The following is a 27066-nucleotide window of genomic DNA, read 5'->3' as shown; positions in this document are numbered from 1 at the left end:
GAGCAAGAAAAATGTATCTGCTGCCTATTTTTCACATCATGCCACATATACAGTGGGATTGAAAATCGTCAGTTGCAAATGGTGGTGGTAAACAGTCAAATATAGTTATTTCAGGAAATAACAAGAGTGCATTGATCAAGGAAACACAGTCGACATTGTTTAAATTAATTTCCAAAAGGTGTTGACAAGACTTGTTGATAAAACCATGGCACGTGATATTAAGCAGAACGAACACGTGAAAAGGACAGGAAAAAAATCTAGTGCATCAAGCCCACCCCATCCAGACATGGTACAATCATCACTGTACCACACAATCCCTTGAGAGGGGTCAAATACAGAATAAAAGAGAGGTCAAATTCAGGCAAAACGCTCTCTCATTCCCTATGGCAATCAAACAAAGCTCCAAGAGACCGCAGTAACCCATAAATCCTTCTAATCATATCTAATCTTTCTAACTGGAAGTGTCCTCTTATAGAATCATTGGATCCTGCAGCTTAGGTCATCATTCGGTCCATCGCTCCTGTGCCAGCTCTTGAAAGAGCTATCCAATTAATCCTACGACCCTTCACCTTCGCTGTAGCTCAGCAAAATTTTCCCCTTCAAGTATTTGCCCAATTCCCTTTTGAAGGTTATTACTGAATCAGCTTCCACCGCCCATTCAGACAGTGCATTCCAGATCACAACAACTCACTGTGTAAAAAGAAATTCTCATTTCCCCTCGATTTTTTGCCAATTACCGTAAATGTGTCCTCTGGTTACTGACGTAATTCAATCTGCATACCTTTGAGAAGTTCCACTAACGTTCTGATCCAAAAGAAATTAAGGAAGTTGTGTAAACAGCAATGATCCTGACAGAAAACCCAGACAGATTCCACCTGTGATCCAGCTCCATACAGGTGCTCCCATGACTCTGCGCAGTTAGCAATCCATATTTTTTATTAATTAATTGAATTTAAATTCTACCAGCTGCTGTGGAGGGATTTGATCCTGTGTCCTTTAGTCAATTACCACTATGCCACCGTCTCCCCCACATTTATTACAGCGTAGGATATATAGCTTGTTAAAAAGCCTGTAAACTTCTTTCAAAGCATCAGCAAAGTTAGCTGGGAAGGGAAACCCGCTGAACAGTTCATCATTTATACAACAACTTACATTTATCTAGCACCTTTTAACATAGTAAAATGTCCCAAAGTGCTTCAGAGGAGTGTAATAAAACAAAATTTCACACTGATGAACATTAGGACGGGTAACTAAAAACTTGGTTGAAGAGGTTGGTTTTATGGAGCAACTTAAAGGAGGAGAGGTGGAGAGGTTTACGGAGGGAACTCCTGAGCTTAGGGTCCAGGCAGCTGAAGGCACGGCCACCAATGGTGTTGTGAAGGAAATGGGGGATGTGCAAGAGGCCAGATTTGGAGGAGCGCACGGATCTCTGAGACCTCCACTACCTCTGATCTGTCACGCTGATTGGATTGGATGAACAGAAATTTCCAATAATTAAATCTTGGGAAGACTAAGATTATTGTCTTCAGTCCCATCACAAACACCGTTCCTAAGCCACTGACTCCATTCCTCTCCCTGGGCACTGTCTGAAACTAAACCAGGCTGTTCACAATCTTGGCATGTAGTTTGACGGAGCTGAGCTTCTGACACCATATCCTCTTCATCACCAAGACCTCTTATTGTCACCTCCATAAACTTGAGCTCATCCCAAACCCTGCTGCCCATATCCTAATGCACCAAGTCCTGTTTGCCCAGCACCCCAGTTCTCGCTAGCCTACATTGGCTCCCAGTTAAGCAACTCTTCAATATATATTTTAAGTTCTCATCCTTGTTTTCAAATCCCTCCATGGCCCCGTGCCTGTCGCTCCTCCAGCCCTACAGACGGTGGGGGAACTTTATCAAAGGCTTACCATAGACTGGTTTTGAAAGAGATTACATCACATGACTGTCGGATTTCGGAGACGGTGGCATAGTGGTAATGTTGCGGAACTAGTAATCTAGAGGCCCAGGCTAATGCCCTGGGGACATGGAATCAAATCCCACCCATCAAATTTAAATCTGAGTAATTAATAAATATCTGGCATTGAAAGCTAGTCTCAATTTTATGGCACCATTACTCTCATCGAATGTCGTAAAAAATCCATCTGGTTCACTAATGTCCTTTAGGGAAGGAAATCTGCTGTCCTTACCTGGTCTGGCCTACGTGTCACTCCAGACCCACAACAATGTGCTTGAATCTTAACTGTCCTCTGAAATGACCTAGCAAGCCACTCAGGTGTCAAGGATGGGCAACAAATGCTGGCCTTGTCAGTGATGCCCACATCCCATGAAAGAATTTTAAAAATATATCTCCCACAGAAGTACTTAAGTAAAGAAATACATCATTTTAAAAAATAAAATGCCCAATTTTAACCCTGAGGCATCAAATGGAAAGCAGCAAACATAATGCCACTGATTAAAGTCAGTGCCTTTTCTGCCAATGGTGCCAAAGATCATTGAAACAATGGTGAATTATAAGCTGTTGTACATCTCAATCAGAACAACTCATCAATTTGACTTTTATAATATATAAAAAATCAAAATACTGCAGATGCTGGATATCTGAAATGCCGGAAACACTCAGCAGGTCTGGCAGCATCTGTGGAGAGAGAAACAGATAACATTTCAGGTCAAAACCTTTTCATCTATTCTGATGAAGTCACAGAGCAGAACCATTAACTGTTTCTCTCTCCACAGGTTCTGCCAGACCTGCTGAGTATTTCCAGCATCATGTGTTTTAATTTAAGGTCCATCTAAATTTACTTTTTACCATCCTGATAGTTGCATAGTCAATGCTCCTCCCTCACCCTCCACTAAGGTTATCTGGTCATTTTTGTCATCATTGTTCGTGGGACTTTGTTGTATGTAATTGACTATGTCTGCCTACATTACAACTGAGACACTTCAATAAAACATTGTGAAACACTTTGTTCCAAGATCATGAAAAGCACTAGACAAATCAAAGTTTAGACCTCGAGCAACAGCCCATTTATTCTTCCAGACAGCCGATTAAGCTCCAGATTTTTCTTCAGTTTTTAACTGTCTGCTGCTTAAAGGCACTGATACAAACCACAGCTCAGTTTTGGGTTCCACTCTATAGGAAGGAGACGATAGAGAGCGCTTAGCAGAGATTCATCAGGATGCTGCTTCGTGCAAAAAATACAAAGACAAAGACTTGGAAAATTGCCACTGCTTTCATTCGATCAGAGGAAACTGAGGGGTGATTTGATAGCGGTGATTTGATAGCTGTTTCCTGTGATTGTGCAGTCTGAAAGAAGAGGACATATAAGGTTAAATGTAAGAGGTTCAGGACTGAGAGCAGGAGAAGTTAATGAATGCATCAGTATTTAAGAATAGGTTGTGTAGGTCATTGAAGGACAAGGTTATAAAGGGTTGTGGGTGCAGGACAGTCAGAGGGGTTTAGTGCAGGATAAACACCAACATGGTTGGACAGATTGGGCTGTTTCTTTGTCATTTCTATGTAATATAACCCTATAAAATGCTATTGATAACACTGCAATGTTGTTATAATGTGTGTAAGAGTAAGTGAGGAAAGAAGGATCAAGAGAACTGTCCAAGAAAGGTTGCTCTTCCACAGACCATACACAGCCTGCTCTACTGTGCATTATAAAGCACTGAAATTACCACCTGTGGGAAATTTCGACAGCCTCTCCTCTCCCTGCCCAGAAACTCTCAAATTGAGTTTGGAAAAGGTTTGCTTTTATTGAAATTTTTACTGTAAATCTAAATACTACTTACAGAGAAACTGTCAGCTCCTGCTTGACTCATACCTCATTGACAGATTACAGAATGGCAACGACAGCAGCTATGGACTTTGGCAATAGCCAAAAAGCCCTCATCTGAGGACCAGCACAAAGTGTGGTGAGGAGAAACACCCGCAGAAGACACAGTAAAAGAAAGAGTGCCATTTCTTTAAAAACAAAAAGACAACAACCTGTCAACTTAACCATAAAGGATCGACAGGGAGCTTCACTCACCGGTGGGGGAAATGAATAAACAGTTTGGCTTGCCAGTGGGAAGATTGCGCTTGGGGGTGGGGGAAGCAGGCCGGGGTGAGATGGGTGAGGAAAAAGAGAAAGAGAAACAGGCAGTTTACATCGAGTTACATTTAGTGTAAGCACTGAAACAGGCCATTTGACCCAACTGGTCCATGCCAGTGTAAATGCTCCACACGAGCCTCCTCCCAACTAACTTAATCAAATGTCATCAACATTTCCTTCTACTACTTTCGCCCACACGTGCTTCTATCTAGCTTCTCCTTAAATGCACCTATACTATTTACATCTACTACTATATGTGATTTTTTTTTTACCCCTGAAATAATCAAGAGTGCCAAGCCTGCTATACACTCAGCACTACATGAACTGCTATGCCTGTGCTGGGACGAGGGAGCAGTACCTCAGGACATGCGCGATGTCAACATCATCACCCTCTATAAAAACAAAGGTGACCGCGGTGACTACAACAACTACCGTGGAATCTCCCTGCTCAGCATAGTGGGGAAAGTCTTTGCTCGAGTCGCTCTAAACAGGCTCCAGAAGTTGGCCGAGCGCGTCTACCCTGAGGCACAGTGTGGCTTTCGTGCAGAGAGATCGACCATTGACATGCTGTTCTCCCTTCGTCAGATACAGGAGAAATGCCGCGAACAACAGATGCCCCTCTACATTGCTTTCATTGATCTCACCAAAGCCTTTGACCTCGTCAGCAGACGTGGTCTCTTCAGACTACTAGAAAAGATTGGATGTCCACCAAAGCTACTAAGTATCATCACCTCATTCCATGACAATATGAAAGGCACAATTCAACATGGTGGCTCCTCATCAGAGCTCTTTCCTATCCTGAGTGGTGTGAAACAGGGCTGTGTTCTCGCACCCACACTTTTTGGGATTTTCTTCTCCCTGCTGCTTTCACATGCGTTCAAGTCCTCTGAAGAAGGAATTTTCCTCCACACAAGATCAGGGGCCAGGTTGTTCAACCTTGCCCGTCTAAGAGCGAAGTCCAAAGTACGGAAAGTCCTCATCAGGGAACTCCTCTTTGCTGACGATGCTGCTTTAACATCTCACACTGAAGAGTGCCTGCAGAGTCTCATCGACAGGTTTGCGGCTGCTTGTAATGAATTTGGCCTAACCATCAGCCTCAAGAAAACGAACATCATGGGGCAGGACGTCAGAAATGCTCCATCCATCAATATTGGCGACCACGCTCTGGAAGTGGTTCAAGGGTTCACCTACCTAGGCTCAACTATCACCAGTAACCTGTCTCTAGATGCAGAAATCAACAAGCGCATGGGAAAGGCTTCCTCTGCTATGTCCAGACTGGCCAAGAGAGTGTGGGAAAATGGCGGGCTGACACGGAACACAAAAGTCCGAGTGTATCAAGCCTGTGTCCTCAGTACCTTGCTCTATGGCAGCGAGGCCTGGACAACGTATGTCAGCCAAGAGCGACGTCTCAATTAATTCCATCTTCACTGCCTCCGGAGAATAATTGGCATCAGGTGGCAGGACCGTATCTCCGACACAGAAGTCCTCGAGGCGGCCAACATCCCCAGCTTATACACACTACTGAGTCAGCGGCGCTTGAGATGGCTTGGCCATGTGAGCCGCATGGAAGATGGCAGGATCCCCAAAGACACATTGTACAGCGAGCTCGCCACTGGTATCAGACCCACCGGCCGACCATGTCTCCGCTTTAAAGACGTCTGCAAACGCGACATGAAGTCCTGTGACATTGATCACAAGTCGTGGGAGTCAGTTGCCAGCGTTCGCCAGAGCTGACGGGCAGCCATAAAGGCGGGGCTAAAGTGTGGCGAGTCAAAGAGACTTAGCAGTTGGCAGGAAAAAAGACAGAGGCGCAAGGGGAGAGCCAACTGTGTAACAGCCCCAACAAACAAACTTTTCTGCAGCACCTGTGGAAGAGTCTGTCACTCTAGAATTGGCCTTTATAGCCACTCCAGGTGCTGTTCCACACACCACTGACCACCTCCAGGCGCTTACCCATTGTCTCTCGAGACAAGGTGGCCAAAGAAGAAGACTATATGTGATAGCGAGTTCCACATTCGCAACACTCTCTGGGAAAGAAATCTATCCTGAATTCCTTACTGGTTTTAAGAGTGAATATTTTATATTTATGGCCTTAGTGTTGGACTGCCTACCCTCCATAAATTTGAGTTCATCTAAAACTCTGATGCCTGTGTCCTAACTCGCACCAAGTCTCAATCACTCATCACCCCTGCTTGCTGACCGACACATCCTTGTCTCCAAATCCCTCCTTGGCCTCTGTAATCCTCTCTAGCCTCAAAACCCCCCCCAAGATCTCTGCGTTCCTCCAAAGCTGATCACCTGCACATTCTTGATTTTCATCACTCCACCATTGGTGATCATGCCTTCAACTGCCTCGGCCTTAAGCCCTGGAATTACTTCTCCTCCTTTAATATACTCCTTAAAACTGACCTCTTTGGCCAAGCTATTGGTCATCTGCCTTAATACCACCTTATATGACTGTCAAATTTTGTTTGAAATGTTTCTGTGAAGCATCTCGGGAGTTTTACTATGTTAAAGATACTACATGAATGCAATATAAAAGAAAAATAGTGCAGATGCTGGAAATCTGAAATAAAAACAAAGCACTGGAAATACTCAGCAGGTCTGATAGTAGCTGTGGAGAAAGAAACAGTTAAAATGAACGTTTCAGGTCAGTGACCTTTCATCAGAACCCATCAGCTCTCTATAAATGCAAGTTTTGTTATTGTTATCTACCCCATCGAACCCCATTCATCATTTTAAAGACACTATCAGGTCACCTAGCAGCCTTTTCCTTTCTCGAAAAAGAGAGCCCCAACATGTTACAAACATATGAATTAGAAGTAGGCCATTCGGTCCCTCTAGCCTGCTCCACCATTCAAAAAGATCATGGCTGATCTGTTTGTGTTTCCAATTCCACTCTCCCATCTATCCCCATTACCCCTTGATTCCTTTGCCTAACAAGAATCTATCTACCTCCACCTTAAAAATATTTAACGTTTCTGCCTCCACCACCTTCTGAAGCAGAGAGTTCCAACGTTGCACAACCCTCAGAGAAAAAAATTCTCCTCATCTGTGTCCTAAAAGGGCATCCCCTAATTTTAAAACAGTGCCCCCTTGTTCTGGACTCACCCACAAGAGAAAACATCCTTGCCATATCCACCTTGTCAAGACCATTCAGGATCTTATAAACTTCAATCAAGTCTCCCCTCACTCTTCTAAACTCCAGTGTAAGCAAGCCCAGTCTGTCCAACCTTTCCTCATAAGACAACCCGCTCATTCCAGGTATCAATCTAGTCAACCTCTGAGCCATCTCCAATGCATTTACATGCTTCCTTAAATAAGGAGACCAAAGCTGCACAGTATTCGAGATGTGGCCTCACCAATGCCCTGTATAACTGAAGCATAACATTCTTACTTTTATTTTCAATTCCTCTCATAATAAAGGATAGCATTCCATTAGCCTTCTTTATTACTTGCTGTACCTGCTGTCAGGCAAATCCACCCCCCCCCCCCCCTCCCCCCACCACCTGCCAAGACTGAGGCACACATTATTTTGCCACATGAACAAAAGCTTAACATTGCAAGCACTGACTAGAAGGACATTTGCATAGTACCAGACAACGTTGAAACAATGGGGACCCAGCACTTGCTTCCCCAACACACAGAAGTGGTCAAACCAGTTTTAGTCACATGACTAGCTGGCTGGAGTTTTGAATTTGAACTTGCAACAAGGATTTGTACTCAGAATACCGTGCGCTCATGGACTGAGAATATCTCCCCTCCTGTCTGCCTGCCTTCATCTCTTCCCACGGAATTGAAACTTGTGAAAATATGTGAACCTCAAAGAGAGAAAGGTTTCCCATGTGAACAAGGTTTTAAGACGACTATTAGGCCCCCACGAAACGCAAGATCATATCTTCAATCAAGCACTACAGCGAGCTCAAGAAACAGTAACAAGATATTGCCTCAAACTGTTCTACTTTTCTTCTCTTCTGCTTTTTTCTGTCCCCATCTGCATGTTTATATCGCGTGTGCATGCTAGTGTGGGTTTGCCGTATATCCATAGGCGTGAACTGTATTACAGTTTAAGTTTAAGGTTTAATAAATTTCATCTTTCTTCTTTAAACCTAAGAACGTCTGTTTGTGCTCATTTCTTTGCCTTATAATTGGAAAGTTGTGAACAAGGAATCACAAAGGGGGAGCTCAAAACACAGTGTGTTTAAAATTAAACCCTGTTACAATAAGACCAGGTGAAGATAGTAACAGACCCCTAGACACATTGCTCACCTGGTTGTAACAGAAATTGGATGCTAGTGTCTGGATTGTTACCCACAGACGAAGGAGTGAAATTGGAAGTGGGGAGCCAAATTGTTCCCAATCAATAGAGGTTTTCTTGTGGCCGTGTGTGATTGAATACTAACATGTCTGCAACTGAAGCGAGTAGCTCCCCAAGCCAGGGTGAAGTAACTTGGGATAAGTTAAAAGCACTGCCCGTGGAGGAGTTGAGGAAAATGGCTGAGCAGTGTGGGATCACTGTCTGTGGCAAGGCTAGGAAGTCTGAACTCCTAAGGTTAGGGGCCAACCATTTTTCCCTTGAATCTGAAGAAGCAGAAGCAGTGTTAGAAACAGACTAACACTGTGTATTGCTAGCAAAGATATAATTGGAACAACAGAAACTTGAATTAGAAGACAAGGAAAGAGAAAGAGACACAGGAAAAAGAGAGAGGCAGGAGAGGGAGAAAGAGAGGGCCTTCCACAAGGAACATGAAATGAAAGGCAAGAGAGAAAGACAGGAGAAGGAAAGAGAGAATGAAAGAGAGAGAGAGAGAAAGAGAGAGAAAGAATATTCCAGAAAGAATGCGAAGAATGAGTGTTGAAGCGGCTTGAGTTAGCTAGAGGGGCAACAGAGTAACCCTAGCGAAAGTGTGGCCAATATGGAGGATCAGAATTCAGGACTGGGTACAAGATTGCCAAAACTCACCCAACTAATCCCAAAATTCAAAGAGGAAGATGTGGAAGCGTTTTTCATGTCCTTCGAGAAATTGGCAAGACAGCTAAAATGGCCAGCTGAGACCTGGTCATTTTTTTTTTACTGCGAAGCAAAATAACTGGAAAAGCCTATGAGGTTTATTCTCTGTTGTCAGATGAGAGTTCATCAAACTATGAACTGACCAAAAATGCTATCCCTGGGGCAAATGAATTAGTACCCGAAGCCTACCGCCAAAAGTTTAGAACCCTCAAAAAGCAAGCCAGAGACTTTTTCCCAGGGTGGAAAGGGCTATTACCAGGGGGCATAATTTTAAGGTGATTGGAGGAAGGTTTCGAGCAGATGTCAGAGGTAGGTTCTTTACACAGAGAGTGGTGGGTACGTGGAATGCACTGCCAGTGGTGGTAGTAGAAGCAGATACATTAGGGACATTTAAGCGACTCTTGGATAGGTACATGGATGATAGTAGAATGAAGGGTATGTAGGTAGTTTAATCTTAGAGTAGGTTAAAGGGTCAGCACAACATCGTGGGCCGAAGGGCCTATACTGTGCTGTACTGTTCTATGTTCTATATCTGGAGCTTGAAATAAGCAAGCAGCTGGCTTTTGACCAGTGGCTCAGGGCTTTAAAAATACAGCTCAGCTATGAGACTCTCAGAGAAGTAGAGGAATTTAAAAACTCTCGCCCATTCTCAATAAAAACCCATGTAGAGGAGCAGCGGGTTCAGGGAGCCCGGCAGGCGGCCATTCTGGCCAATGAGTTTGCTTTAATTTATAAGTCGGTTTCCCATGTGAGAACCTTTCCTAATCACTCCCACAAATCCGAAAAGGACAAAGGATGGGAGGTGATAGAAGCCCAGGCAGCCCTGGGAGAGAAAGGAAATCAGGAGACACAGGGGGCCCTCCTCCAGCCAAAAAGGAAGGTGCTGTGAGCAAGAGTGAGACCCAGAGACCTGTGTGCTTCCACTGTAACAAGGCACTTAAAAGCTGACTGCTGGAAAATAACAGGGAAACCAGTAGGGTGAATCAGAGCACACCCACTCATTGAAGACAAGAGCCTGATGGAAAACATGGAACGGGCTGTGGCTTTGACTGCAGTAAGGGTGCAACCCAGGAAGCTTACTACAGCCAGCGCAGGAAAAGTTAATAGGATTGCTGAAGGTTATCAGGGTTTTGGATTTGAAGGGAAAGCAACCCCATATCCATCAAGTGGGGCAAGCAAGCCCACAGTGATTCTCAGGAACACAGGGGCCTAACCTTTCCCCCAGAGACTGCAGTGAAAAACAAAATGGTGGTGAATGGTATTGGAGGGCAGTGTATGTCTGTACCTGTACAGTGGGTGCACCTGGAGTGCGACTTAGTTTCAGGACCGGTGATTGTAGGGATTGTCCCTTGTTTGCCTGTGGACGGGGTTGACCTGCTCGTAGGTAATGATCGCGCAGGGGTGCAGGTGGTAGCCCCCCCCCCGTAGTGAAAGAAAGACCGCAGGAGGTCAGAGAGACAGGGCCGTGGCAGGAGATGGTCTCCTGCAGTTTCCCTGAAAGTATAGTGGGTCAGGCCATGATTAAATCAGCTCCCTGGAGGAGACTGCATTGGCACTGCAGGCAAATGACCATGAGGCTTGCCTGTCCAAGACTTTCTTTGAAAAGTTAGGAGATTCAGGGAATGAATTAAATGGATTTTCCCTAGGTGAGGCTCAGCGAGCCGATCCCCAGTATTGTGAGAGTTAGCACAGGCTGCCCAGTCTGAAAGTGAAGCAGAGGGAGTCCCTGATTGCTACTATTTACAGAATGAGGTACTGATGAGGAAATGGAGTTCTCCTCACTGACCTGACGGCAAGGTGTGGACAGCAGTTCACCAGTTAGTGGTACCACAGAGGTACCGGGGAGAAATATTAAAAAGGACTCACGAGACTACAGTGGCTGTACATGCAGGTATACGAAAGACCAAAGCCCGCATAAGACAGCAGTTTGACAGGCAAAAACTCCACAAGGATGTGGTGGAATACTGCAGGAGTTGCCACATGGGCCAGGTTGAGGGGAAACCTCAACCTACAGTGAAACTTGCACCCCTAAATCGTGTACTGGTGCTAGGAGGACCCCGCAGCAGAGGGCTGGTGAACCGTAAGGGACCCCCGCCAAGAACAAAAGGGATAGGCAGGCACAACTCTGGCAACAGTTTAGAAATAGAAGGGGAAAAAGGTGACCAAGGGGGCAGGTTAAAGGAAGTCTGGCACGAATCCCAGATGAAAACCCCTACTGTATGGTCAACCAACCCCAGAAAATGTGAAATGTTAGACCCCACATCCTCCTATGTAAATGCAGTCTCTAGAATTACCCCACCAGAGTTGCTAACAGCATTTACAGGAACCTGCAGAGACAACGGGAGACCTCCAGGGGGCAGAGAAACTATGAGGGTGATGCCTCACTTAGTCGAAGTGTCACCGGAGTATGCATTTAAGTCTGCATACATATCTGCAGGTAGGAGTGTCCCAGAGAACAAAGGGGAGAGTAACAAAGACTCTTCCCCCGTCAGAGGAACCACCCAGCCCCCTGAAGCCAGAAGTATTTGCATGACTCAGAGTTCAGGATAGACCCGCACCCCACCTTCTAACTCGGAGGGAAAAAAAGGGGGAAATTAAAGCAGCCCTGGCACCAAGAACAGACCATTTTTAATGAGCTTTGAGATTGGTAAATGAATGGAAATGAATGAGAAATGCATGGGTTCTTTCTGTATCTTAAAAATTTCTCTCAAATTCTGTAATGAATGGCGTCATTTTCTTCAAATCGCATTTCATTCCCAAGTGTGGAGGTGTCAGGCAAATCCCCCCCCACCTGCCAAGACTGAGACGCACATTATTTCGCCACATGAACAAAAACTTAACATTGCAAGTCCTGACTGGAAGGACATTGGCATAGTACCAGACAATGTTGATACAATGGGAACCCAACACTTGCTTCCCCAACACAAAGAAGTGGTCAAACCAGTTTTAGTCACATGACTAGCTGGCTGGAGTTTTGAATTTGAACTTCCAAAGGATTTGATCTCAGAACGCCATGAGCTCATGGACTGAGAACATCTCCTGTCCTGTCTGCCTGCTTTCATCTCTTGCCACGGAACTGAAAACACGTGAAACTCAAAGAGAAAGGTTTCATATGTGAACAAGGTTTCAAGATGACTACTGGGCCCCCACGAAACGCAAGACCATATCTTCAATTAAGCACTAAAGCGAGCTCAAGAAACAGTAACAAGATATTGCCTCAAACGGTTCTACTTTTCTTCTCTTCTGCTTTTTTCTGTCCCCATCTGCATGTTTATATCGCGTGGGCACGTCGTATATCCGTAGGCGTGAACCATATTAGAGTTTAAGTTTAAGGTTTAATAAATTTCATCCTTCTTCTTTAAGCCTAAGAAAGTCTGTTTGTGCTCATTTCTCTGCCTTATAATTGGAAAGCTGTGAACAAGGATTCACAAAGGGGGAGCTCAAAACACAGTGTGTTCAACACTAAATCCTATTACAATAAGACCAGGTAAAGACAGCAAAAGACAGCGAGACACATTGCTCACCTAGTCCTAACACTGCACACTAACCTTTTGTGACTCCTGCACTAGAACACCTAGATCCTTCTGCACCTCGGAATTTTGCAGTCGTTCCCCATTTAAGTAATACTCTGCTTTTTTATTCTTCCTACCAAAAGTGAATAACTTCACATTTTCCCACATTATACTCCATCTGCCAGATTTTTGGCCACTCACTCAACCTATCTATATCGGACTGCAAGCTCATGTCCTCTTCACAACATGCTTTCCTACCTATCTTTGTCTCATCTGCTAATTTAGCTATCGTGCCATCGCTCCCCTCATCTAAGTCATTGATATAAATTGTAAAAAGTTGAGGCCCCAGCACAGACCGCTGCGGGACTCCACTCGTCACATCCTGCCAATCAGAAAAAGATCCATTTATGCATATTCTGTTTTCTGCCAGCCAGCAAATCTTCTATTCATGCTATTATGTTACCCCCTACACCATGAGCTCCTACAATGCGTAATGACTTTTTATGTGGCACCTTGTCAAATGCCTTCTGGAAATCCAAGTAAGTCAACGGGCTCCCCTTTATTCACAGTACATCTCACGATGACATGAAAATTGGTGGTGTCGTAAATAATGAGCAGGAAAGCCTTAGATTACAGGACGATATAGATGGGCTCGTAAAATGGGCGGAGCAGTGGCAAATGGAATTTAATTCTGACAAGTGTGAGGTGATGCATTTTGGGAGGACTAACAAGGCAAGGGAATATACAATGGATGGTAGGGCACTAGGAAGTACAGAAAGTCAGAGGGACCTCGGTGTACTTGTCCATAGATCACTGAAGGCAGCAGCACAGACAGATAAGGTGGTTAGGAAGGCATTTGGGATACTTGCCTTTATTAGCCGAGGCATAGAATATAAGAGCAGGGAGGTTATGATGGACCTGTATAAAACTCTAGTTAAGCCACAGCTGGAGTACTGTGTACAGTTCTGGGCACCACACTATTGGAAGGATGTGATTGCACTGGAGAGGGTGCAGAGGAGATTCACCAGGATGTTGTCTGGGCTGGAGAATTTCAGCTATGAAGAGAGACTGGATAGGCTGGGGTTGTTTTCCTTAGAGCAAGAAGGCTGAGGGGAGACCTGATTGAGGGATACAAAATTATGAGGGGCACAGGTAGGGTAGATAGGAAGAAACTTTTTTCCCTTAGCAGACGGGTCAATAACCAGGGGCCATAGATTTGAGGTAAGGAGCAGGAGGTTTTGAGAGGATTTAAGGAAAAACGTTTTCACCCAGAGGGTGGTTGGAATCTGGAACGCACTGCCTGAAGAGGTGGTAGAGGCAGGAACCCTCACAACATTGAAGTATTTAGATGAGCACTTGAAACGCCATAGCATACAAGGCTATGGGCCAAATGCTAGAAAATGGGATTAGAATAGGTAGGTGCTTGATGGCCGGCACGGAGATGGTGGGCCTGTTTCTGTGCTGTATAACTATGACTCCTTCAAAGCACTCCAAAAAATTGGTTAAATATGATTTTCCTTTCACAAAACCACGCTGAGTATTCCCAATTACCTTGAGTTTTTCTAAGTGCCCAGTTACAATCTCCTTAATGATCGATTCTAACACCTTCCCCACGACTGACGTCAAGCTAACTGGCCATAAGTTACCTGTTTTCTGCCTCCCCTCTTCTTGAATAGAGGGGTTATATTTGCTGTTTTCCAGTCTAATGGAACCTTTCCAGAATCTAGCGAATTTTGAAAAATTAACACCAAAGCATCTCTTTTTAGACCTTAGGATGAAGTCCATCAGGACCCGGGGACTTGTCAGCCTGCAGCAACACCAACTTTCTCAGCACCACTTACCTGATGATGGCAATTTCACCAAGTTCCTCTCTTCCTTATGTTAGGATGAGACGTGAAGGCTCAGTTAGGGCGCTTGAGAGTTACAAGCTAGCCAGGAAGGATCTAAAGGGAGAGCTAAGAAGAGCAAGGAGAGGACACGAGAAGTCATTGGCGGATAGGATCAGGGAAAACCCTAAGGCTTTCTACAGGTATATCAGGAATAAAAGAATGACTAGAGTTAGATTAGGGCCAATCAAGGATAGTAGTGGGAAGTTGTGTGTGGAATCAGAGGAGTTAGGGGAAGTTTTAAATGAATATTTTGCGTCAGTATTTACAGTAGAGAAAGAAAATGTTGTCGAGGAGAATACTGAGATTCAGGCTACGAGGCTAGATGGGATTGAGGTTCACAAGGAGGAGGTGTTATCAATTTTGGAAAGTGTGAAAATAGATAAGTCCCCTGGGCCAGATGGGATTTATCCTAGGATTCACTGGGAAGCTAGGGAGGAGATTGCAGAGCCTTTGTCCTTGATCTTTATGTCATCGTTGTCGACAGGAATAGTGCCGGAAGACTGGAGGATAGCAAATGTTGTCCCCTTGTTCAAGAAGGGGAGTAGAGACAGCCCTGGTAATTATAGACCTGTGAGCCTTACTTCGGTTGTGGGTAAAATGTTGGAAAAGGTTATAAGAGACAGGATGTATAATCATCTTGAAAAGAATAAGTTCATTAGCGATAGTCAGCACGGTTTTGTGACGGGTAGGTCGTGCCTCACAAACCTTATTGAGTTTTTCGAGAAGGTGACCAAACAGGTGGATGAGGGTAAAGCAGTGGATGTGGTGTATATGGATTTCAGTAAGGCGTTTGATAAGGTTCCCCATGGTAGGCTATTGCAGAAAATACGGAAGTATGGGGTTGAAGGTGATTGAGAGCTTTGGAACAGAAATTGGCTAGCTGAAAGAAGACAGAGGGTGGTGGTTGATGGCAAATGTTCATCCTGGAGTTTAGTTACTAGTGGTGTACCGCAAGGATCTGTTTTGGGGCCACTGCTGTTTGTCATTTTTATAAATGACCTGGAAGAGGGTGTAGAAGGGTGGGTTAGTAAATTTGCGGATGACACTAAGGTCGGTGGAGTTGTGGATAGTGCCGAAGGATGTTGTAGGGCACAGAGGGACATAGATAGGCTGCAGAGCTGGGCTGAGAGATGGCAAATGGAGTTTAATGCGGAAAAGTGCGAGGTGATTCACTTTGGAAGGAGTAACAGGAATGCAGAGTACTGGGCTAATGGGACGATTCTTGGTAGTGTAGATGAGCAGAGAGATCTTGGTGTCCAGGTGCATAAATCCCTGAAGGTTGCCTCCCAGGTTAATAGGGCTGTTAAGAAGGCATATGGTGTGTTAGCTTTTATTAGTAGGGGGATCGAGTTTCGGAGCCACGATGTCATGCTGCAGCTGTACAGAACTCTGGTGCGGCTGCACCTGGAGTATTGCGTGCAGTTCTGGTCACCGCATTATAGGAAGGATGTGGAAGCTTTGGAAAGGGTGCAGAGGAGATTTACTAGGATGTTGCCTGGTATGGAGGGAAGGTCTTACGAGGAAAGGCTGAGGGACTTGAGGTTGTTTTCGTTGGAGAGGAGGAGGAGGAGAGGTGACTTAATAGAGACATATAAGATAATCAGAGGGTTAGATAGGGTGGATAGTGAGAGTCTTTTTCCTCGGATGGTGATGGCAAACACGAGGGGACATAGCTTTAAGTTGAGGGGTGATAGATATAGGACAGATGTCAGAGGTAGTTTCTTTACTCAGAGAGTAGTAGGGGCGTGGAACGCCCTGCCTGCAACAGTAGTAGACTCGCCAACTTTAAGGGCATTTAAGTGGTCATTGGATAGACATATGGATGAAAATGGAATAGTGCAGGTCAGATGGTTTCACATGTCGGTGCAACATCGAGGGCCGAAGGGCCTGTACTGCGCTGTAATGTTCTAATTCTAATTTCCTTCCACCTCCTGATTTGCAGCGATTGCCGGAATGTTTTTTGTATCCTCGATAGTGAAGATAGAAGCAAAATATTTGTTCATTTAGTCATAGTCATGGAGTTATACAGCACAGAAACAGGCCCTTCGGCCCATCGTGTCTATGCCGGCCATACAACACCCAACTACTCCAATCCCATATTCCTGCACTTGGCCTGTAGCCTTGTATGCTTTGGCGTTTCATCTAAATACTTCTTAAATGTTGTGAGGTTTCCTGCCTCCACCACCTCTTCACGCAGTGCGTTCCAGACTCCAACCACCCTCTGGGTGAAAAAATATTTCCTCAAATCCCCCCTAAACCTCCTGCCCCTTACCCTAAATCTATGCCCCCTGGTTCTCGACCCTTCCACTGAGGGAAAAAGTTTCCTCCGATCTAACCTATCAATGCCCCTTATAATCTTGTATACCTCAATCATGTCCCCCCTCAGCCTTCTCTGCTCCAAGGAAAACAACCCAAGCCTTTTCAGTCTCTCTTCATAGCTGAAATGCTCCAGCCCAGGCAACATCCTGTTGAATCTCCTCTGCACCCTCTCCAGTGCAATCACATCCTTCCTATCGTGTGGTGCCCAGAACTGTACACAGTACTCCAGCTGTGGCCGAACTAGCGTTCTATATAGCTCCATCATAACCTCCCTGCTCTTATTTACTATGCCTTGGCTAATAAAGGCAAGTATCTCATATGCCTTCTGAACCACCTTATCTACCTGTGCTGCTGCCTTCAGTGATCTATGGACAAGTACACCAAGGTCCTTCTGACTTTCTGTACTTCCTAGGGTCCTATCTAATTATAACAATTTAGTAAGGATTTAATAAGTATTTATTTTTATTTATTAAATAGTACTAGAAATGTCAGTTAGAGGGGTGAAGTGCTTCATCTGTGAGATGGGGGAGCTCCGTGACGCTTCCAGCGTTCCGGACGACTACATCTGCAGGAAGTGTACCCAGTTGCAGCTCCTCACAGACCGCATGGATCGGTTGGAGCGGCAACTGGATGCACTTAGGAGCATGCAGGTGGTGGAAAGCGTCATAGACAGGAGTTTGAGAGAAGTGGTTACACCCAAGGTGCAGGTAGATAGATGGGTGACCGCTAGAAGGGGCAGGCAGTCAGTGCAGGAATCCCCTGTGGCTATCCCCCTCTCTAACAAGTATACCGTTTTGGATACTGCTGGGGGGGATGGCCTATCAGGGGAAAACAGCAGCAGCCAGAGCAGTGGCACCACGGCTGGCATTGTTGTTCAGCAGGGAAGGACGAAGCGCAGAAGAGCAATAGTTATAGGGGACTCTCCAGTCAGAGGCACAGATAGGCGCTTCTGTGGACGTGAAAGAGACAACAGGATGGTATGTTGCCTCCCTGGTGCCAGGGTCAAGGATGTCTCTGAACGGACAGGGGGCATTCTGAAGGGGGAGGGTGAACAGCCAGAGGTTGTGGTACACATCGGTACCAATGACATAGGCAGGAAGAGTGACGAGGTCCTGCAGGGGTAGTTTAGGGAGTTAGGTAGAAAGTTAAAGGACAGGACCTCCAGGGTTGTAATTTCGGGATTACTCCCTGTGCCACGTGCCAGTGAGGCTAGAAATAGGAAGATAGTGCAGCTAAACACGTGGCTGAACAGCTGGTGTAGAAGGGAGGGTTTCAGATATCTGGACCATTGGGATCTCTTCAGGGGCAGATGGGACCTGTACAAGAAGGATGGATTGCATCTAAACTGGAGGGGCACAAATATCCTGGCTGCGAGGTTTGCGAGCGTCACTCGGGAGGGTTTAAACTAGTGTGGCAGGGGAGTGGGAACCAGAGCAGTAGGACAGCAAGTGAAATAAATGAAGGGGAACTAGTAAATAAGGCCAGTAAGACTAAAAGGAAGAGCAGGCAGGGAGATGTTGCGGAGCACAGCGGGACTGGTGGTCTGAAGTGCATTTGTTTCAATGCGAGAAGTATAACAGGTAAGGCAGATGAAATGAGAGCTTGGATTAGTACTTGGAAATATGATGTTGTTGCTATTACAGAGACTTGGTTGAGGGAAGGACAGGATTGGGAGCTAAATGTTCCAGGATTTAGAAGCTTCAGGCGGGATAGAGGGGGATGTAAAAGGGGTGGGGGAATTGCATTACTGGTTAAGAAGAATATCACAGCCGTACTGCGGGAGGACACCTCAGAGGGGTCATGCAGCGAGGCAATATGGGTGGAGCTCAGGAATAGGAAAGGTGCATTCACGATGTTGGGGGTTTACTACAGGCCTCCCAACAGCCAGCGGGAGGTAGAGGAGCAGATATGTAGACAGATTTTGGAAAAATGTAAAGGTAACAGGGTTGTAGTGGTGGGTGATTTTAACTTCCCCTATATTGACTGGGACTCACTTAGCGCTAGGGGCTTCAATGGGGCAGAATTTGTAAGGAGCATCCAGGAGGGATTCTTGAAACAATACGTAGATAGTCCAACTAGGGATGGGGCTGTACTGGACCTGGTATTGGGGAATGAGCCCGGCCAGGTGGTCGAAGTTTCAGTAGGGGAGCATTTTGGGAACAGTGACCATAATTTCATAAGTTTTAAGGTACTTGTGGATAAGGATAAGAGTAGTCCTCGGGTGAAGGTGCTAAATTGGGGGAAGGCTAATTATAACAATATTAGGCAGGAACTGAAGAATTTAGGTTGGGGGCGGCTGTTTGAGGGTAAATCAACATCTGACATGTGGGAGTCTTTCAAACGTCAGCTGATTAGAATCCAGGACCAGCATGTTCCTGTGAGGAAGAAGGATAAGTTTGGCAAGTTTCGGGAACCTTGGATAACGCGGGATATTGTGAGCCTAGTCAAAAAGAAAAAGGAAGCATTCGTAAGGGCTGGAAGGCTAGGAACAGACGAATCCCTTGAGGAATATAAAGACAGTAGGAAGGAACTTAAGCAAGGAGTCAGGAGGGCTAAAAGGGGTTATGAGAAGTCATTGACAAACAGGATTAAGGAAAATCCCAAGGCTTTTTATACGTATATAAAGAGCAAGAGGGTACCCAGGGAAAGGGTTGGCCCACTCAAGGACAGAGAAGGGAATCTATGCGTGGAGCCTGAGGAAATGGGCGAGGTACTAAATGAGTACTTTGCATCAGTATTCACCAAGGAGAAGGACTTGGTGGATGATGAGCCTAGGGAAGGGAGTGTAGATAGTCTCAGTCATCTCATTATCAAAAAGGAGGTGGTGTTGGGTGTCTTGCAAAGCATTAAGGTAGATAAGTCCCCAGGGCCTGATGGGATCTACCCCAGAATACTGAGGGAGGCAAGGGAAGAAATTGCTAGGGCCTTGACAGAAATCTTTGCATCCTCATTGGCTACAGGTGAGGTCCCAGAGGACTGGAGAATAGCCAATGTTGTTCCTTTGTTTAAGAAGGGTAGCAAGGATAATCCAGGAAATTATTGGCCGGTGAACCTTACGTCAGTGGTAGGGAAATTATTAGAGAGGATTCTTCGGGACAGGATTTACTCCCATTTGGAAACAAATGGACTTATTAGCGAGAGGCAGCATGGTTTTGTGAAGGGGAGGTCGTGTCTCACTAATTTGATTGAGTTTTTTGAGGAAGTGAAGATGATTGTTGAAGGAAGGGCAGTGGATGTTATCTATATGGACTTCAGTAAGGCCTTTAACAAGGTCCCTCATGGCAGACTGGTGCAAAAGGTGAAGTCACACGGGATCAGAGGTGAGCTGGCAAGATGGATACAGAACTGGCTCGGTCATAGAAGACAGAGGGTAGCAGTGGATGGGTGTTTTTCTGAATGGAGGGATGTGACTAGTGGTGCTCCGCAGGGATCAGTGCTGGGACCTTTGCTGTTTGTAGTATATATAAATGATTTGGAAGAAAATGTAGCTGGTCTGATTAGTAAGTTTGCGGACGACACAAAGGTTGGTGGAGTTGCAGATAGTGATGAGGATTGTCAGAGGATACAGCAGGATATAGATCGGTTGGAGACTTGGGCGGAGAAATGGCAGATGGAGTTTAATCCGGACAAATGTAAGGTAATGCATTTTGGAAGGTCTAATGCAGGTGGGAAGTATACAGTAAATGGCAGAACCCTTAGGAGTATTGACAGGCAGAGAGATCTGGGCGTACAGGTCCACAGGTCACTGAAAGTGGCAACGCAGGTGGAGAAGGTAGTCAAGAAGGCATACGGCATGCTTGCCTTCATCGGTCGGGGCATAGAGTATAAAAATTGGCAAGTCATGCTGCAGCTGTACAGAACCTTAGTTAGGCCACACTTAGAATATTGTGTGCAATTCTGGTCGCCACACTACCAGAAGGACGTGGAGGCTTTGGAGAAGGTACAGAGGAGGTTTACCAGGATGTTGCCTGGTCTGGAGGGCATTAGCTATGAGGAGAGATTGGATAAACTCAGATTGTTTTCACTGGAACGACGGAGGTGGAGGGGCGACATGATAGAGGTTTACAAAGTTATAAGCGGCATGGACAGAGTGGATAGTCAGAAGCTTTTTCCCAGGGTGGAAGAGTCAGTTACTAGGGGACATAAGTTTAAGGTGAGAGGGGCAAAGTTTAGAGGGGATGTGCGAGGCAAGTTATTTACACAGAGGGTGGTGAGTGCCTGGAACTTGCTGCCGGGGGAGGTGCTGTAAGCAGGTACCATAGAGATGTTTAAGAGGCATCTTGACAAATACATGAATAGGATGGGAATAGTGGGATACAGACCCCGGAAGTGCAGAAGGTTTTAGTTTAGGCAGGCATCAAGATCGGCGCAGGCTTAGAGGGCCGAATTGCCTGTTCCTGTGCTGTACTGTTCTTTGTTCCATCCATTGTGTATTCCCTTGCCTTGTTAGTCCTCCCAAAATGCATTACCTCACACGTCTCAGGATTAAATTCCATTTGCCATTGCTCCGCCTATCTTACCAGCCCATCTATATCTCCCTGTCATCTAAGGATTTCCTCCTCACCATTTACAACACCACCAATTTTCTTGTCATCTGCGAACTTATTTCATCTGCCATTTCCGTATTCTCTATTAGCTTCCCATTCTCACTCTCTAGAGGACCAACACTCACTTATACTTACTCTTTTCTTTTCTGTATACCTGTAGAAAGTCTTGCTATCCGTTTTTACATTTCTAGCTAGCTTCCTCTCATACTCTAATATAGAAACATAGAAAATAGGAGCATGAGTGGGCCATTCAGCCCTTCGAGCCAACTCAGTAACCTGTTCCTGCTTTCGCCCCATATCCTTTGATCCCTTTAAACCCAAGAGCTATATCTAACTCCTTCTTGAAAACATACAATGTTTTGGCCTCAACTGCTTTCTGTGGCAGCAAATTCCACAGGTTCACCACTCTCTGGATGAAGAAATTTCTCATCTCAGTCCTGAAAGGTTTACCCCGTATCCTAAGACTATGACCCCTGGTTCTGGACTCCCCCACCATCAGGAACATCCTTCCTGCATCTACCCTGTCAAGTCCTGTTAGAATTTTATAGGTTTCTGTGATATCCCCCCTCACTCTTCTGAACTCCAGTGAATATGATCCTAACTTGGGCGGAAATAAGGAATAGCAAAGGAAAGAAATCACGGGTGGGAGTGGTCTATAGGCCCCCGAAGAGTAGCCTCTCTGTCGGACAAGATATTAATCAGGAAATAATGCAGGCGTGTAAGAAGGGCACTGCAATTACCATGGGTGATTTTAATCTGCGTATAAACTGGAGAAATCAAATTGGCAAGGGTAGCATGGAAGACGAATTTGTAGAGTGCCTCAGGGATTGTTGCTTAGAGCAATATGTTGCAGAGGCTACCAGGGAACAGGCTATTTTAGATTTGGTATTGTGTAATGAGGTAGGATTAATAAGAGATCTCATAGTTAAGGATCCTTTAGGGGAAGGCGATCATAACATGGTAGAATTTCAAATTCAGTTTGAGGGTGAGCAACTCGGGTCTCAAACCAGTGTCTTCAACTTAAACAAGGGCAATTACAGAGGTATGAAGAAAGAGTTGTCTAAAGTGGGCTGGGAAGATTACAGGGGAGGTCAGTACATGAGCACTGGCAGACTTTTAAGCAGATATTTAATAACACTCAGCAAACATTTATTCCAGTCAGAAGGAAGGACTCAAAGAGAACGATGAACCACCCGTGGATAACAAAGGAAGTTGAGAGTATCAAATCAAAAACAAAAGTGTACAATGCGGCGAAAATGCTGGACAAACTGATGGGACTAAAAGAACAAAGAACAGTACAGCACAGGAACAGGCCATTCGGCCCTCCAAGCCTGCGCCGATCTCGATGCCTGCCGAAACTAACACCTTCTGCACTTCTGGGGCCCATATCCCTCTATTCCCTTCCTATTCATGTATTTGTCAAGATGTCTCTTAAACGTCGCTATCGTATCTGCTTCCACCACCTCCCCAGGCAGCAAGTTCCAGGCACTCACCACCCTCTGTGTAAAAAACTTGCCTCGCACATCCCCTCTAAACTTTGCCCCTCGCACCTTAAACCTATGTCCCCTAGTAACTGACTCTTCCACCCTGGGAAAAAGCTTCTGACTATCCACTCTGTCCATGCCACTCATAACTTTGTAAACCTTTATCATGTCGCCCCTCCACCTCCGTCGTTCCAGTGAAAACAATCCGAGTTTTTCCAACCTCTCCTCATAGCTAATGCCCTCCAGACCAGGCAACATCCTGGTACACCTCCTCTGTACCCTCTTCAAAGCCTCCACGTCCTTCTGGTAGTATGGCGACCAGAACTGCACGCAATATTCTAAGTGTGGCCTAACTAAGGTTCTACCTACAGCTGCAACACGACTTGCCAATTTTTATACTCTATGCCCCGACCGATGAAGGCAAGCATGCCGTATGCCTTCTTGACTACCTTATCCACCTGCGTTGCCACTTTCAGTGACCTGTGGACCTGTACGCCCAGATCTCTCTGCCTGTCAATACTCCTAAGGGTTCTGCCATTTACTGTATACCTCCCACCTGCATTAGACCTTCCAAAATGCATTACCTCACATTTGTCCGGATTAAACTCCATCTGCCATTTCTCCGCCCAAGTCTCCAACCGATCTATATCCTGCTGTATCCTCTGACAATCCTCATCACTGTCCGCAACTCCACCAACCTTTGTGTCGTCCGCAAACTTACTAATCAGACCAGCTACATTTTCTTCCAAATCATTTATATATACTACAAACAGCAAAGGTCCCAGCACTGATCCCTGCGGAACACCACTAGTCACATCCCTCCATTCAGAAAAACATAGGCTCATCGGCCTATAATTTCCTGGATTATCCTTGCCACCCTTCTTAAACAAAGGAACATTGGTTATTCTCCAGTCCTCTGGGACCTCACCTGTCGCCAATGAGGATGCAAAGATTTCTGTCAAGGCCCCAGAAATTTCCTCCCTTGCCTCCCTCAGTATTCTAGGGTAGATCCCATCAGGCCCTGAGGACTTATCTACCTTAATAAAGGCAGACAAGTCGCCAGGACCTGATGGCCTGCACCCAAGGGTTTTAAAAGAAGTGGCTGCAGAGATAGTGGAGGCATTGGTCATTATACCAAAACTCATTGGATTGCGTTAGGGTACCAGTGGATTGGAAAACCGTTAATGTGACGTCCCTATTCAAGAAAGGAGGGAGACAGAAAGCAGGAAACTACAGACCCATGAGCTTAACATCAGTCATTGGGAAAATGCTTGAGTCCATTATTAAGGAAGAAATAGCGATCATAACATGGTACAATGGACATTTTAAAAAAATAATGCAGTCAACATCGTTTCATGAAAGGGAAATCATGTTTGACAAATTTGTTAATGTTCTTTGGGGAACCAGTAGATGTTGTGTATTTGGATTCTCAGAAGGCGTTTGATAAAGTGCCACATAAAAGGTTACTGCACAAAGTAGGAGCTCAGGGTATTGGGGGTAATGTGTTGGCATGGATTGAGGATTGGCTAACACACAGAAAGCAGCGAGTCGGAATCAATGGGTCTTTTTCAGGTTGGAAAGCCGTAACTAGTGGGGTGCCACAAGGATCGGTCCTAGGGCCTCAGCTATTTACTAACTACATTAATGACTTAGAGGAAGGGACAGAGTGTAGAGTATCCAAATTTGCTGACGATACAAAAATAGGTGGGAAGGCATGTTGTGATGAGGACACAAAGAATCTGCAAAAGGAAACAGATAGGTTAAGTGAGTGGGCAAAAATTTGGCAGATGGTGTTCAATGTGGGAAAGTGTGAGGTTTTCCACTTTGGTCGGAAGAATAAAAAGGCAGATTATCATTTAGATGGATTAAGACTACAAAATACTGCAGTGCAGAGGGATCTGGGGGTTCCTGTGCATGAAGCACAAAAGGTTAGCATGCAGGTGCAGCAAGTAATAAGGAAAGCAAATGGAATTTTGGCCTTTATTGCTAGGGGGTTAGAGTTTAAAAATAGGGAAGTCTTGTTACGACTATACAGGGTGTTGGTGAGGCCACACCTGGAGTAATGCGTTCAGTTTTGGTCCCCGTATATAAAGAAGGATATACTAGCATTGGAGGCAGTTCAGTAAAGGTTCACTAGGCTGATTCCTGTGATGAAGGGGTTGTCTTATCAAGAACGACTAAACAGGTTAGGCCTTTATTCATTGGAGTTTAGAAGAATGAGAGGTGATCTTATAGAAACATATAAGATTTTAATTATTCCTCTCTCATTACACAATACCCAGTCTAGGATGGCCTGTTCTCTAGTTGTTTCCTCAACGTATTGGTCCAGAAAACCATCCCGTATACAATCCATGGATTCCTCCTCTACGGTATTGTGACTAATTTGATTTGCCCAATCTATATGCAGATTAAAGTCATCCATAATTACAGATGTTCCTTTATCGCATGCGTCTCTAATTTCCTGTTTAATGTCATTCCCAACATCACCACTACAGTTTGGGGGTCTATATACAACCCCCACTAAAGTTTTTTGAACCTTAGTGTTTCTCAGCTCTACCCATGCAGATTTCACATCGTCAGACCTAACATCCTTCCTCACTATTGCGTTAATTTCCTCTTGAACTAGCAATGCAACTCCACCGCCTTTTACTTTTGTCTGTCTTCCTAAATACTGAGTACCCCTGGATGTTCATTTCCCACCCCTGGTCATCCTGCAGCCATGTCTCCGGAATCCCGACTATATCATACTCGTTTATGTCTATTTGCGCGATTACTTCATCCACTTTATTGCGAATGCTCCGCACGTTAAGGCACTTAATGCTTGTCTTTTTAACATTACTTGTCCCCTTCCCACTATTTTTCACTGTGGCCCTGTTTGATCCTGGCCTTTGATTTCTCTGCCTATCAAAGAACAAAGAAGAAAATTACAGCACAGGAACAGGCCCTTCGGCCCTCCAAGCCTGCGCCGATCCAGATCCTCTATCTAAACATGTCGCCTACTTTCTAAGGGTCTGTATCTCTTTGCTTCCTGCCCATTCATGTATCTGTCTAGATACATCTTAAAAGACGCTATCGTGCCCGCGTCTACCACCTCCGCTGGCAACGCGTTCCAGGCACCCACCACCCTCTGCGTAAAGAACTTTCCACGCATCACTTTTCCTATTCCCCTTACTGTCTTTTGTTCTTGTCTTTGGTCCACCCTCCTCTGACTCCTTGGAAAGGTTCCCATCCCCCTGCCATTTTAGTTTAAACCCTCCCCAACCACTCCAGCAAATACTCCCCCAAGGACATCAGTTCCGGTCCTGCCCAGGTGCAACCCATCCAGTTTGTACTGGTCACACCTCCCCCCAGAACCGGTCCCAATGTCCCAGGAATCTAAAATCCTCCCCCTCACACTAACTCTTCAGCCATGTATTCAAAGAACAAAGAAAATTACAGCACAGGAACAGGCCCTTCGGCCCTCCAAGCCTACGCCGCTCCAAATCCTCCATCTAAACATGTCGCCTATTTTTCTAAGGGTCTGTATCTCTTTACTTCCTGCCCATTCATGTATCTGTCTAGATACATCTTAAAAGACACTATCGTGCCCGCGTCTACCACCTCCGCTGGCAATGCGTTCCATGCACCCACCACCCTCTGCGTAAAGAACTTTCCATGCATATACCCCCTAAACTTTTCCCCTTTCACTTTGAACTCGTGTCCCCTTGTAATTGAATCCCCCACTCTGGGAAAAAGCTTCTTGCTATCCACCCTGTCTATACCTCTCATGATTTTGTACACCTGAATCAGGTCCCCCCTCAACCTCCGTCTTTCTAATGAAAATAATCCTAATCTACTCAACCTCTCTTCATAACTAGCACCCTCCATACCAGGCAACATCCTGGTGAACCTCCTCTGCACCCTCTCCAAAGCATCCACATCCTTTTGGTAATGTGGCGACCAGAACTGCACGCAGTATTCCAAATGTGGCCGGACCAAAGTCATATACAACTGTAACATGACCTGCCAACTCTTGTACTCAATACCCCGTCCGATGAAGGAAAGCATGCCGTATGCCTTCTTGACCACTCTATTGACCTGCGTTGCCACCTTCAGGGAACAATGGACCTGAACACCCAAATCTCTCTGTACATCAATTTTCCCCAGGACCTTTCCATTTACTGTATAGTTCACCCTTGAATTGGATCTTCCAAAATGCATCACC

The 27066-nt window shown here is 45.4% G+C and overlaps 1 protein-coding gene across 6 annotated transcripts in view; it reads right to left on the bottom strand.

The window, feature by feature from the left end:
- The window catches only part of LOC137380312 (6-phosphofructo-2-kinase/fructose-2,6-bisphosphatase 4-like), a 447018-nt gene that overhangs the window by 375888 nt on the left and 44064 nt on the right, over window positions 1-27066 (bottom strand). The window contains exon 2 of one of the 6 annotated variants that reach the window (XM_068052234.1): window positions 3110-3307. The exons of 4 other annotated variants lie outside the window; for them this stretch is intronic. The gene's annotated coding sequence lies outside the window, so the exon portion shown is untranslated. Of the gene's footprint in view, window positions 1-737; window positions 784-3109; window positions 3308-27066 lie in introns of those variants that run through there. One more of the 6 variants, XM_068052236.1, reaches the window with a different exon arrangement.

Source organism: Heterodontus francisci, chromosome 19 (assembly GCF_036365525.1).
Source record: "Heterodontus francisci isolate sHetFra1 chromosome 19, sHetFra1.hap1, whole genome shotgun sequence".
NCBI classification, from domain to species: Eukaryota; Metazoa; Chordata; class Chondrichthyes; order Heterodontiformes; family Heterodontidae; genus Heterodontus; species Heterodontus francisci.
Note: the sequence above shows the minus strand (reverse complement) of the source record. Positions and strands in the feature narration are given on the sequence as shown.